The sequence below is a fragment of the Sorex araneus genome, chromosome 2, assembly GCF_027595985.1.
Source record: "Sorex araneus isolate mSorAra2 chromosome 2, mSorAra2.pri, whole genome shotgun sequence".
NCBI lineage: Eukaryota > Metazoa > Chordata > Mammalia > Eulipotyphla > Soricidae > Sorex > Sorex araneus.
In genome coordinates this window covers 137,156,382-137,171,098 of record NC_073303.1, presented here as the reverse complement: position 1 = coordinate 137,171,098, position 14,717 = coordinate 137,156,382, and positions in this window count along the sequence as shown.

Sequence of the window (14,717 nt, the reverse complement as noted above, 5' to 3'; positions counted from 1 at the left end):
ACCCAGACATTTTTTTTTACTGTTGTTGCATTTAGTAAGTGCTTCTAAATTTAATCACATACAACTGTCGATTTTATGACATTTCCCTCTGAGAAGTGGATGTGACTATTAGGTGAAATTTGTTTTTAAAAAATTGTGCCAGTATTCTTTAAAAGCCAGGTACAAGTACTTTGTGAAGGAATACAGTATGTATTCTTTCTAGGAATTTGTTTCATCTATATTATGTAATTTATTAGCAACAACTATCATTATTCCTTCCTTATTAATTTTACAGCCAGTGGATTTTGGACTGAATTGTTCAGGAAAGGGCAGGGAGTAGAAAGAAAGGAGAATGAAGGGAGGCAGAGCAGACAGAAAACTTTGTTAAGGAGACATGAAGTAATCCTGCCCTCTGGTTACTGTACTCTGCTCACCTCTCCACTAGTGCCATCTGCTTATTCCCTATTCCAAAAATGTCTCATTAAGTGCTCATTTTATGCCAAAGTATGTTCTAAAAACATTACACATATAACTCAGTTAAATCTTATGACAACTCCGTGAGGTACTATCCTCTCTTTAGAGATGGCTGAGTATAGACAGTTAAAGTTACTTACCAAAAGCCTCATGGCTGGTTAGTAGAACAAGTAGAGTCCCAGGGCATTTATTTCTAGGGCCAATGCTCTTAACCCCTATACTCTAAATACCTTTAGAGGAAAAAGCGTTTTTTGTATCCAGCTATCATGACACTATAATTAATGAAAAATCAGTTAAAAAGCAAAAATCTGGTCCAGAAAGCTAGTAGGGTATAAAGCTGACCCCATATATAGTGTCTCAAGTATCACCAGAAGTTGTCACCAAGAATAGCTCCTGAGCAAGCTAGGTGCAACCCAAACAAACACCCCCTCCCAAAAGTGAAAATATGGAATAGTTAAAAAATAATCTTAACTGAGATGTTTTAAAACATGGCTTATCTAAGGAAGTGATACTTAAACCATTATACTTAATAGTCAAGAATTGTTGGCATCCGAAGGAAGGAAGGAAGGAAGGAAGGAAGGAAGGAAGGAAGGAAGGAAGGAAGGAAGGAAGGAAGGAAGGAAGGAAGGAAGGAGGGAGGGAGGGAGGGAGGGAGGGAGGGAGGGAGGGAGGGAGGGAGGGAGAAAGAAAAAGAGACCACAACTGTATAAACATCATTAGTGGCAAGGATGTTCAAAGATTCACTGGTTCTTGCAAGCTTTTTAAAGAAGAAAGTGTTTTTGTTGTTGTTTGTTTGTTTTTTATTGTAATACCATGATTCACAAAGATGCTCATAAGATAGTACAATATCAATACTACCACCAGTGTGACCTTCCCTCTACCAATGTTCCCAGTTTCCCACACATCACTCTAGACTGCCCACTTACCAGGCACAAAATAATTTACTTCATATTGCTTGTTACAATAAAAAGGCAAATGGAATTGTCAAGAGATAGATCAAGAAAACTCAATTTGTGAGAATTGTTATATCTCATAATGGTGTTATTAAAGTCATTTTCTAAGGATTTACTGAGCTGGTTGGTGCTTGTTGAGCTGTTCTTTCTTTCTTTCTTTCTTTCTTTCTTTCTTTCTTTCTTTCTTTCTTTCTTTCTTTCTTTCTTTCTTTCTTTCTTTTTTTCTTTCTTTCTTTCTTTCTTTCTTTCTTTCTTTCTTTCTTTCTTTCTTTCTTTCTTTCTTTCTTTCTTTCTTTCTTTCTTTCTTTCTTTCTTTCTTTCTTTCTTTCTTTCTTTCTTTCTTTTTCTTGCTCACTGGGTTTGGTGGTCTTTACGAAACTTTCCCATCAAATTTGCTGTGCTCCTACTATACTGTGAAATTTGCAGGTGTCCGGGGAACTGTAGAGCTGGGACAACTTGATGGCTTAGAGACTTGATGAAGTTCAGTTGTGGAGCTGAGCCATTTTTATCTTGGAGGGTGTTGAGTGTGGGTGGTGGCTGCTGGGACTTCTCAAACAAGACCTGTTTGGAATTAAGGTGCTTACCTTACATGCGGCTAGCCCTCTTTGATTCCTGACATTGAGTATGGTCCTCTGAGCACCACCAGGGGTCACTCCCGAGCACGGAGCCACGAAAAGCCCCTTACCACCTCTGGGTGCGACCTCTTCACCCCTCCAACTCCTCCCTCCCCCCACCCCCCCCCAAAATATCTATTATCCATAGTATCATTGCAGCCAAAGGGAAAATTATGTTTTTGTTTGTTTGTTTGGGGGCCACTCACAGCAATGTTCAGTGCTTACTCTTGGCTCTGTGCTCAGGGATCACTCTTGACGGGCTCAGGCGACCATAGGGGGGCTGAGGATCTAACCCAGATCAGCCACATGAAAGGCAAGTGCCCTATCCACTGCACTATAGCTCTGACTCAAGGGAACATTACATTTCTGAAACATCACCCCCATCAAATCTAAAGTGGAATCTGAAAGTAAAAACCTATAATCTACTGAGGTCATTATTTTGCCCAAATCAAAAATAAAGATGGAGAAATAAAGTCTTTGATTGCAAGGATGAGGGACTCCACCCCAGTTCTGTCAGGCATGCCTAGAACTCTGCCATAGACCATGGTTTTATGTATTTAAATTTTAAGTTTTATGAAGAAATAATTGGCTTACATTGCTGTATAAGTTTAGACATATTGCATCATGAGTTGGATTACATATATTGTTAAATGATTACCTTTCATTTTAACTTTCATTGTTTCATACATAAATTTTCAAAAGGTATATAAAAATCAATTTCCCTTTGTTAGAGAAATCTTAGGATTTATCTATTATCAACTTTTACATATATCTATTTAACTCTAGTTATTGTGTCCCAAATATTTATTGAGGCCAGAAAAATGATATAGAGGTTAAGTTGCTTGTCTTGCACATGGTCAACCCCCTTGGTTAAATTTCATGAACACCACTAGGAATGACCCCTGAGATTAGGAGTAGCCCCTGAGCACTTCCAGGTTTGGCCCCAAGCCCCTACCCACCTAAAATACTTAGCTATCATATAACTAAAATTTTGTACTTTGGGATTTACTTCCTCTAATTCATTATCCCCTCTGGTGATCACTGGTCAGATCTCTTTTTCTGTGAGTTTTGCTTTTAGATTCTACATGTAAGAAATATCATGCAGTCTTTGTATTTCTCTTTTTGACTAATTTTTCCTAGTACCTTCAACATCTACCCATGTTGTCATAAATGATAGGATTTTCTTGGTTTTTGTTTTTTTGCTTTTTGGGTCACACCTGGCAATGCACAGGGGTTACTCCTGGCTCTACACTCAGGAATCACCCTGATGGTGCTCAGAGGACCATATGGGATGCTGGGAATCAAACCCGGGTCGGCCACATGCAAGACAAATGACCTACCCACTGTACTATTGCTCCAGCCTCATATTTTCTTGTTTTTAGTGCCTCAATAATTTTTCATTATATATACATGTGTGTACATATATATGTGCCATAACTTTTTGAAATCCATTTACTCATTGATGAAAACTTATGTTACTTCTATGATTAGTTTTTGTAAATCATGTTGTATAAAAATAGGGGTGCAGATATCTTGTGGTGTGAGTGTGTGTGTGTGTGTGTGTGTGTCAGGTGTGGTGTTAGATATTTAATCCAAGCTTATTGAATCCACACGGATTGTGTGTGCTTGACCAGTGATTCAGAAAAAGAAATCTTTTTGAATTGGTATTTTTATTTCTTTGGAAATAAAATAAATTTTATTCCCAGAAAAAAATTTGGCATTTCTATTTACTTATTTCTTGAATCTCTCCATACTATTTTCCACAGTTTTATTGTAGCTATTTACAACAAGTGCACAGGGCTCCCTTCTATCTACACCTTCACCAACATGTGGCTAATTTCTCCTAATGCAGAAAAGATCCAGCCTATACATATGCCACAGTCTTTTTAATCCATTTACCCTTTGATGAAAACTTATGTTACTAATGTCACCAACCTCTAATACATACCCTATATTAAAGTAGCCTATATTAAAGGTATTGTGCCCAGTGAAGATTCAGAGAGGGATTCTGTCCAGGCTTGTAGACAATACCTATTTTGTTCTCTCTTGGGAAACAGGTTCCTTCACTTACCTGAGGGAATTGATCCATCATTTTCTGCCTAACTTTTAATTCCTCAAAAGCCAAAGATCCATCCTGATGCCTGGAGGCTTCCCAAAGTATGCTTGCTTGAACTTGAAGTTTAGTCACAGTGGGGAGTTTTCCCAGGAATTATTCCAAGCACATTGCTGGTCCTCTAAACAATAATTAGAAAATGTATTGGATGAGGAAAGAATATCCTAATGCCAATAAATTATTTAAAAAGAGAAATCCTGTTTGGCTACCTGGCTCTCTAGGATTATTTTTAATATATATTTTATTTTAATGTAATTAATTTATGCAGGTATTTTCATAAACATGTGCCTTCTTAATAATCTAGGAAATGCCACACAATCTGATTCCATGAAGAAGCCAAGCCTGCACAATACTGGGTCTCATAGAAGAAATTGGAATCCAAACATGAGAAGCTATAGGATAGGTTTTCACTTTAGGGCTCTGTCATCAATAGCCTCTCATTAATACGACTCTGACATTAATCAAGTCCTTTGTGAGTCAGCAATATTCACAGCATCTGCACTGGAATAGATTTCATCTCAAGAAGTTACTTTATTGGGGCTGGAGTGATAGCACAGCGGGTATCGAGTTTGCCTTGCACTCGGCTGACCCGGGTTCGATTCCCAGCATCCTTTATGGTCCCCTGAGAACCACCAGGGGTAATTCTTGAGTGCAGAGCCAGGAGTGACCCCTGTGCATTGCCGGGTGTTATCAAAAAAGAAAAAAAAGTTACTTTATTTGTTCATCCATAAGAAGCAACTTCTCACCTGCCAGTTTTATCTGTAATACCTGTCACTATTATCTTTTATCAGCAATTGCAGCAATTCAGTCATATCTTTAAGCTCTACTTATAATTCTAGTTCTCTTCCATTTCCAATACTTTGTCCTCATAAGTCTTAATCCCTCGAAGTCATCTATGAGTATTGGAATTAACTCCCAAATTCCTGTTCATGCTGATATTTTTATCTCCTCCCAATTCATGAATCTTCTTTTTCTTTTTTATTGCCACACCCAACAGTGCTCAAGTTTCACTCCTGGCTTTGAGCTCAGGGATCACTCCTTGAGGGCTCGGAGACCATATGGGGTGCCAGGGATCAAACCTGGGTCAGCAGCATGCAAAGCAAATTCCCATTCCCACTGTACTATCACTCTAGTCACAAACCAGGAATGTTCTTAATAGAATTTTAATGTTTAATCCTTTGTAGAAGTATTTTAATTGACTTTGATCAGTTATCTATGAGAGGAATCACTACCAATGGCAGAAAAATACAATTTAGAAATGTCTAATGTACATTTCTTAAATCATAGGACCTGAAAGTCTAAATAACTCCTAATTCATTAGATGTAGAACAGATGTGTGTGTGTGGGCATGAAGAAAGCAATAGTCTACTTGCACATTTGTGTGGATCTCTTGGGTGACCTGGCGCACAGTCAATAATCGACTATATATGTGTGTGTATATATATACACACACACATTGTGTATATATACGTATATATATACACACATATATATAGTCGATATCGACTATATATATGTGTGTATATATATACGTATATATACACATATATATAGTTGATATATATATATATATACACTCTTTTGGGTCACACCTGGCAATGCACAGGGATTTCTCCTGGCTCTGCACTCAAGAATCACCCCTGGTGGTGCTCAGGGAACCATATAGGATACTGGGAATCAGTCGGCCGCGTGCAAGGCAAACGCCCTATCTGCTATCCGCTGTGCTATTGCTCCAGCCCCAATAATCGGCAATATTTTGAAAAGTGGTTTTTTAAACCTAAATAGTATGTCTCAACAGTGTTTTTCAAATATTTGGTAAACCCTATTATGAACAGTGGACTGCCAAGTTGGAGCAATAACTTCTCAGGCTGAGTGCATGCTTTGCATGCATGAGGTGGTCTAGGTTTGACTCTTGGCACAGTATATGGGTCCCCAAAATGCTAAGCTAGGAATTAGCCCCCAAGCACTGCCAGGAGTGACACATCCCCTTCCTCCTACAAATAAAAACAAACAAAATAATGTGGACTGTCAACAAGTTTTTGTTATTCCATTTAGAATAGATTTTGCCTCATTCTTAAAGGCACTAGGATTGGCTTCAGCTTAAAATCACAAGTGCTTTAAGTACTCTGAGGCAGTCCCCAGCCCCCCAAAAGAAACTATGTATTATTGTTAATACATATTAGATTTTAGTGGTATGTATAGAAGATCAAACCACTCACAACATTATCTTAAGCCAAAGTTTTATCCAGAGCAAGTTTTATCTCTTGAGTTCCATGAAGGCTGAGAGGTTTTTGGTTTTTTTTTTTAACATTTAAGTGTATTTTATTTTATTTTAATTTTTTATTAGTGAATCATTGTGAGGTACAGTTACAGACTTACAAACTTACAAACTTGTGTTTCAGTCATACAATGCTCAAGTACCCATCCCTCCACCAGTGCCCATTCTTCACCACTGATGATCCCAGTATCCCTCCCACGCACCTCACCCTTCCCCCATCCAACCCTGCCTCTATGGCAGGGCATTCCCTTTTGTTCTGAAAGAGGTTTTGTGTCCCTAACAAGATAGTCAGAATTTCCTTTGAAATTTTGAAGTCAGGTATTGATTTCTCATTAGCTCTGAAAAAAAATTTTTAATGTCACTGTCACTGTCATCCTGTTGCTCGAGTGGGCACCAGGAATGTCTCCATTGTGAGAATTGTTGTTACTGTTTTTTTTTTAAATAAATTTATTTATTGAATCACCACGAGAGCAGTTACAAAGCTTTCTGGTTTAAGTCTCGGTCATACAATGATGAAACACCCGTCACTTCACCAGTGCACATTTTCCACCACCAAAAACTCCAGTATACTTCCCATCCCACACCCTCCCACTACTTGTGTGGCAGATGATTTCCACATTGTTCTCTCTCTACTTTGATTATATTCAATATTTCGATGCTAGACCCACCATTATTATTTGGGATTTTACTCCAAAACTTAGATCTGCTGAAAAGGCAACATTAGACAATTTGTTTTCTATTGCATATGATGTCATGTGGACACAGTAGTAGCTGCACGATTTTGGATTTTTGAAATTTTAATAACTAAATTTGGAGGGATTTCTGTCCAAAGCTGCTGGGTTCTGAGATTTGTTTCTGAGTCTCTGGGATCATGGCCATTAAGCAACTTGAACAGTAGCCAGAAGGGCCGTTCGTGAGCAGCAACTTGGGGTCTCGTTGGAACAGGGGAGGAAAGAGCTGGCCCCACCCCATCCTGTGATGCCCCCACGTGTCTCGTCACTGCTGGCCCTTACCTGAATGTCCATTGGTCTCCGGAAGATGGCGGCCACGAGCCAACAGGGGGATAGGCCGTGGGACGGCACCTTTTCCTACCTAGGGTGGCCCAGCGTCTGTAACCTAATGCGAAGTCCTGACGCATTTCTACCAAAAGTCCCTGGGTTCCGAGATTTGTTTCCGAGTCTCTGGGATCATGGCCATTAATCTAGCTCTGAAATTCTTGATGGTTTCTTTTTGCAACAGAAGATTGTTTTCTGTTCATTGAAAGTCCATTGTTTGGTGTAAGCATCCCCCTTAATGGATTTTCTGGATAATCTGCTGTAACTTCACTGTAATCAGCACTTGGTGCTAGCTTCATACTTCATACTTCATACTTCTGCAGCACCCTGACCTTTCTCAGCCTTCAGCTTTTTATTTTAAGAGGGACACATGAGGCATTTCGCTTGAGCACACAGAAACCACTGCAGGATCGTTGCTTGCTTGGTTTCAACGTTGTCTCAGGGGACAGGAAGATCTAAGAGAGGGCATGACAGAAACTGGTGATCTGTGGAGAACCAGAACACACAGAGTATTTTTTAAAAAATTAAGTCTGAAATATACTGTGGGCATAGTTCATAGTCCCTCAAAACAATGGCAATAATAACATTGATGCTTATAGATTGCCATAACAGATTAAATACTAATGGAAAGGCTTGAAATAAAGGGCCAGAGAATTAACATAGGGCTAAAGGCACTTCCCTTCTGAGAAAGCAGTCCCACTTTTATTCCCAGCTCTCCAGGGTACCAGACTATGCCCAGGTGTGCCCAAGTCTCCCCAAAAAAGGATAACATAGTGTGAAAATTATCAAGATGTGACAGAGACACAGAACGAGTACACGCTATTGGGGAAAACAGCACCAGCTGACTTGCTCTACACCAGCCTTGGGTTGTAGTGTGGTGGGAGAGAGAGCACTTGCCTTAGAAGCATGCGGCCATTGAGTTACATCACTGTCACCACCCAAATCCAAGAACAACCCTTGGTGCCACAACCAAGAGTGGGAGCACTGCAAGCAAGTGTTTAACTTCCAGCAAATACTGTTTTTGAAGTGTGTGAGGACCCCATTAAAGTGTGCAATTTCCAGGGAGCACCCCAAGTGTGTACCTCCCCAGACATCACAACAAAGACAAGCAAAGAGAGGGAAACACCTTCGATGCATAGAAACCAGTGTCTGTGGAGTGCAATGAAGCAAGGTGTAATGTAATGAGATTGGTTAACCATTTCCATCATATCCCTGTGTTAGCAGATAAAAGTTCCTCCACATATACAAGAAGACTGGAGACAGAGACACAGAGAGCTGCGGCTAGCAGTCAACAATGCTGTCAAAGATCTAGTGTCCTATTTTCCTGTTCAATCATCTTTCATGTGATTTTAATCTTTTTTTTTCCCTCTACAACATAGGCAAGTTGTCATCATCCATTTTTCACCCTTTCCACAATCTAGGTTGAAGAGGTAAGGACCTATGCCTTGACCAGGAAAACATGTTTCTCAGAAACACCCAGCATCTGCTTCTAGTTTGCTGGGCAGAACTGCCTTAGTTACCTGGGCTTGCAAGAGTACTGGGAACATTGTCACTCTAGACACACACACAAAAAGTATTTCTATTATCATAAAGGGGAAAGATGGATCTAGGATAAAACAGCACTGTGCTAGGTTTATCCACACTGAGAACCATGGCAGCAGTTGTCAATAACACCAAAGGAGAGGTTAAGTAGCAACTGAACAGTGAGATAATGATCGTGATCAAGCAAAGTATTTATCATGGGACCACATAAAAGGGAACCTAATTGGAATTTGATAGCTGAAGGGCATGCTGAGAAATGAACATAGGGAAGAATTGGACAAGGTAGAGCGAATAGAAATTCATAGATGAGACAGTCTTTTCTGGAAGCAAACTCCTGACAGTGAGAAATAGAGAGCACTGTAGAGAGCGGTAAGGTTGGAGATAAACAAGAAATAGAGAGTCAGGAGGTCCAGTTCCATGATTGCTGAGGAGCTAATCAACTGAGAGAGAGAAGGTGATGGTGGAGAAAACTTCATTAACAAGAAGAGGGTAGGTTGGAAGAGGGTGGACTCATGTCTTAGAGAACCCTCTTTCCTGGATGGTCACAAGAGTAGTTTACATAGAAAAAAAAAGAAAATCTGTTTCTAGAGGGGCAGATTTTGCACAGTTGTGGACGCTGGTCCTGTGAGACACCTGCAAATTGAGAAAGCTTTCTGAGTGAGGGGTTAGCCTACCTTATTATTCTTGTGATAGGCTTTTGGGGAAAGGATGAGGTAAAGGAAATTTTCTCCACATTTTCAACAGCTCCTGCCCAGGAGAGTTTGCTGGGTTTTTCTTTTCTTTTTTTTGCTTTTTGGGTCGCACCCAGCGATGTTCAGGGGTTACTCCTGGCTCTGCACTCAGGAATTACCCCTGGCCGTGCTCAGGAGACCATATGGGATGCTGGGATTCGAACCTGGGTTGGCCACATGCAAGGCAAACGCCCTACCCGCTGTGCTATCACTCCAGCCCCCAGTACTTTATTTCTTCAGCCAATTGACTATTTTCAATTGTCAGAGCCTATCTAGGAAACTCTGGCAGGACAAAGATGTTGTTTGTTACCTTTTAAAACAGAACTGACATTTGTGGAGTATAGAGAAACATAGTAAGGTAGTAATTTATCGTCAAAAGCAGACCTTGAGAATCTGCCCTTGGAACTATTTTGTTGATTTGGGGGAGGGGACAGAGGAACTCTGTGCGATAGCAACATTGTACCCTGAAACATTTGGCATTATTGTAAATCAGGTACCAACATTTTCAAAAGCAAAATAATTAAAAAATGTAATAATAAAAATAAGAGATTAAAACTGGATTTAAAAAATCATTCATTTACAGAAATCTTTCTTTCCTTTTTCTTTTTGTTCGTTCTTTCTTTCTTTCTTTCCTTCTTCCTTCCTTCTTTTCCTCTTTCCTTTCTTTTGTTTATGTCACAATGGCTGTGCTTGTTTGCTTATTCCTTTCTCTGTCCTCCTGGCAGTGTGCATGGGACCATATGGGATGCTGGAGACTAAACCCGGGTCCGCTACATGCAAAGCAATTTCTCTACCCACTGTCCTATCTCTCCAGCCCCAACAGCAAATTTGTTTAGGTGCTGATAGATTTGGATGCCTGAAGTACTATGGGGAACCCACACATTCACCCCAACCACGCCCTTGCCCCATTTTACAGGGGTGCTCCCCCTGGTTCAATGCATTCAGAAGGTAAAGCTATCTTTGCCTAAACTTAGCACTTTTGGTTTCCTTCCAAACATAATGCTGGGGGTTTGGGGTGGTGGATGTGGAGGGAACCAGGTTTCTTCTGGAAATGCTGCCCACATGGGGAGCAATGACTTTTGGACTATTTCCTGTTCTTCAGTGCTCACACTCAACCATGTATTTTTAAAAACAGTCATGCCTCTACTATAAGGCTGAATTCACAGGAAGTCATGAGTAACCTAAGAAATCTATAAAACATTTGATTAAAAAAATTTTTTTTCCTTGACTTGAAATAAGACAATGAATTTGATCTCCCAGTTTACATCTTATTCCTAGATGATGTTAAGTAGGTTAACTTAAGGCACATTAAGACCTTATTTAATTTACAGCAATTGATGCATTAGCAGAGTTGACTGGGTTTATTAACAAAGGGCACATTATCGGTTTCCCAAACAAGTATCTTGGAAGGCATTTGAGCCATATCAGGAAAGACACCATAATCCTAAGTGTCGAAATCCAAAAAGACAACCCGCCCAAATCAGATCCTGAAAGATCAAAATTCCAAATATGTATTCCTGGAAAAAATTATTTAAAAAATTTAAAAGAGACATCAATTTACATTTTAAAGGGGACATTCATTTGAGAAACATAAACATGACAATATTTCATAGGTCACATAAAAGAACAGGCTTACCAGGAAAAGTGTTCTTTCACAAATGAAGATGTACAAAGCACTTTCGAGTCATTATTAAGAAAGTTTCAACATCTCTCTCTCTCTCTCTCTCTCTCTCACACACACACACACATACACACACACACACACACACACACACACACACACACACACACCGCTTTCACACAAACTCCACATTGTGATAATGCGCTTTTGTGGAATCAAGAAAGAAAATATACTTAATGAAGAATTGCAACAAGGTGATGGGAGAATACACAGGACTCTTTGATCAGAAAAGTGAAAGCGAGATCCTGAAGGCAATGAGCCAACTGGAGGAGTCCAGGGAGAGGTGCAGGAATGGGGCAGGGAGGGGGGCAGGCAGAGTAGCAAGAGATCAACATAAGGTTACCTGGTGCCCCTAGGAGTTTCTGGGAGAGAGAGGCTGGTGAAGGGCAAAGCAAAGAGGAACTCCTTGAGCAGCAGGATCAGTGGATCAGTTCTAGAGTCCAGAGCAAGACAGCACAGATGCCAGTCAGTTAGTAGGACCCGGAAGCCATTGCAGAAGAAAGATACTACCTACCTCAGCTTCGGGACTGCCCAGGCCAGGGGAGGCCCCAGTGGTGGCTGGTTCAGCTCCACCTCTGATGGTTAGGGGAAGGGATTGATAAAAACCAACCTTCAGGATTTCAACTTTGGATTTTGATCTTTGGAGAATGTGACATTGGAGATTTAAATCACTCAGAATTTTAGCACTTGAGATTCATCATCATCATCATCGCGTTGATCGTTGAATTTCTCGAGTGGCCTCAGTAACATCTACATTCGTCCTAGCCCTTTTTAGCAGCCTCTCTTTACTCATCCTTCCCAACGATGCCATATTGGAGGCTTTTTCAGGGTTAGGGGAATGAGACCCATCATTTTTACTGTTTTTGGCATATGAATACACCATAGGGAATTTGTGAGGCTCTCCCATGTGGGCAGGAAACTCTTGGTAGCGTGCCAGGTTCTCCCAGAGGGAGAAGTAGGTTATAAGATGTCCGGCCATGGGCTTCCGGGAGCTTGGTTTTAAGTCTCTGGATTTTGGCCATTGGTGGAATTACACGGTGCCAGGGGCAGTCCCTGGATGTGACTGCCTAGCTGCTGGAAAACAGGAAATCTGGGCAGATGAGGAACAGTCCCTATCCGAGCAGGCTTGGCGGTCTAAGCTCCGGGTCCAACACACCTGGGTTCTTCTGCCGGCACCTTCATGCGTGAGGCTCATCCGAACATGTGGAGAGGGGCCTTGAGCATGGCTGTGGCTAGGCTCCGGAGGTCTTCAGCCGAGAGAGCTCTGCTCAGGGCAGGGAGGGAAGCTGAAGCCCACCCACTCTGAGCGGCCCCGGAGAAGACAGCCAGGCGCACGGCAAGAGATTCTCAAGAGCACTTGAGACTATGGCCCTCAAATTCACTCTTTTGAGATTAAGATCAGCACTGAGTTTGGAGCATAACTTGAAAAAGTTTGTGCTGGGAATATTGGTAGAGGGACTGGTCTTGGAACATTATACACCTAAAAACCATGCCTAACTTTGTAACTGTAATTCAATAAAACTTTTTTTTTTTAAAAAAAAAGGTTTGTGGCTTATTAGAAAACTCTTATTCTCATGGTATTTGTCGCTACTTGACTTTTCAAAGACAAAGGCATTATAATAATTTCTAATAAACTGGAAGCAACCAATTGACACACACTCCCCACTTTCTATGTGATTCCTTTTGGCTAGGTGGCCAGTATCATCTCTCAGCATACTGGGCAATTTACTTCTTTATTATTTCCCCAAACTACATGAAATTCCTTAGGAGAAAGTATTTCTGCCTATTTTGTTTTATGATATTCATAGGGGGTAAACTGATAGAACGTGGACAACACAGGCACTTTCTAAAGAAAAAAAAAACAAAAAGCCTGCAACTGACCAGGGAGGTAGATCAAAAGGCTGGAGAACATTCCATGTAGGAGCCCAGATTTGATTCCCGGCACTGCAGTTCTCCAACACTGCACTGGGAGCAGCCCCACAAAACTGCTAGCTGTGGCCTCCACAGAAACTAAACTTTTTTTTTCTAAAAAAAAAAAATTTGCAATTCAATTACCATTGGTATTTCTTTCATTCTGCTGAGGTTCAAACCTAATTAGTGCAATCTCTTCTGGCTCAATCCTACAGATCCTTATAAAACTGTTACAAGGCAACAGCTACACACAAGACAGTTTCAGTTGAGAAATCAACTTTCAAGAAAGGTACACTATCATCCTTTTCTTTACAATTGAGGCTTTCAATGCCATTTGTCATGAACGATTATACATACTACAACTCACTCGCCAATGCTATAAGTGAAACTTTTCCATTACATTGGAATGAAAAGGCATCCTACTAATGTAACTGGGTTAGCTAGGTAGTATTTTGGCATATCTGAAACCCTGGAAAAGCTATTGGGTCTTAAGAATTCTGAATTCCCTCCTGAGTATCAGGAGATGTAGGGTGAGTCGTATTTTCATTCTTGAGTGTATTCTTTATACCACCATCCATCTAGTGATAAACATTGTTTGCCCAATTAACACTAATAGGTAAGTTTACAGAAAAACAAATTTCATGGACTAGAAAACTGAGATGTAATAATCTTCACAGAAGAGGTCTTATCAATACGTCCAAGAACTGGAGTAGTACCTTGACTCAATTAAGTGCTCAAAATTTTTGTTGAATAATGAATACTTTATACCTTTATTGTTCACTTCCAAGGTCATAATCTGGTGAACATACTGAAGACACGCCTACCCAAGACCCATTGGTCACTGTGTGTGATATTCTCGGAGCTTACACCATGGGAGGCAGAATCTAGAAGTGGCTCTTTGAGATCTCTGACTCCTAACCCCAAGTGTGGGTGAGATACGTGATGCTACCTTTCTTGACAAAAGACACTTGCAGACAGAACTGAGGTTATAATCAGCAGATTCTGAGTTAATCAAAAGCAAGTCCTAATCTAGTCATACAAGCCCTTTGGAAGCAGTTTGACTTTATGCAGAAAAGGAAGTCAGATTCCAAGAGTCTATTGCTTCCATGCATTATTGTTGCCCACTTGAAGAAGAAATGTGGTAGTTATCTAGTTTAGAGTGGTTCCATGACACCAGCAAAGGAACAAGCAGTTCAGTCCTATCGTCAGAATTCTACACACACACTCAACAAGCAGATTCTCCCCCTGGAGTCCAGACCAGAGTTCCACCCCGATGCCGTAACTCAGCCTGTGAGGCACAAGCCAGAACCCAGTCAGGCCTGCTTGGACTGTGACAGACAAAACTAAAATAGATAGATACAATTTTAAGCTGGTAAATTAGGGTCA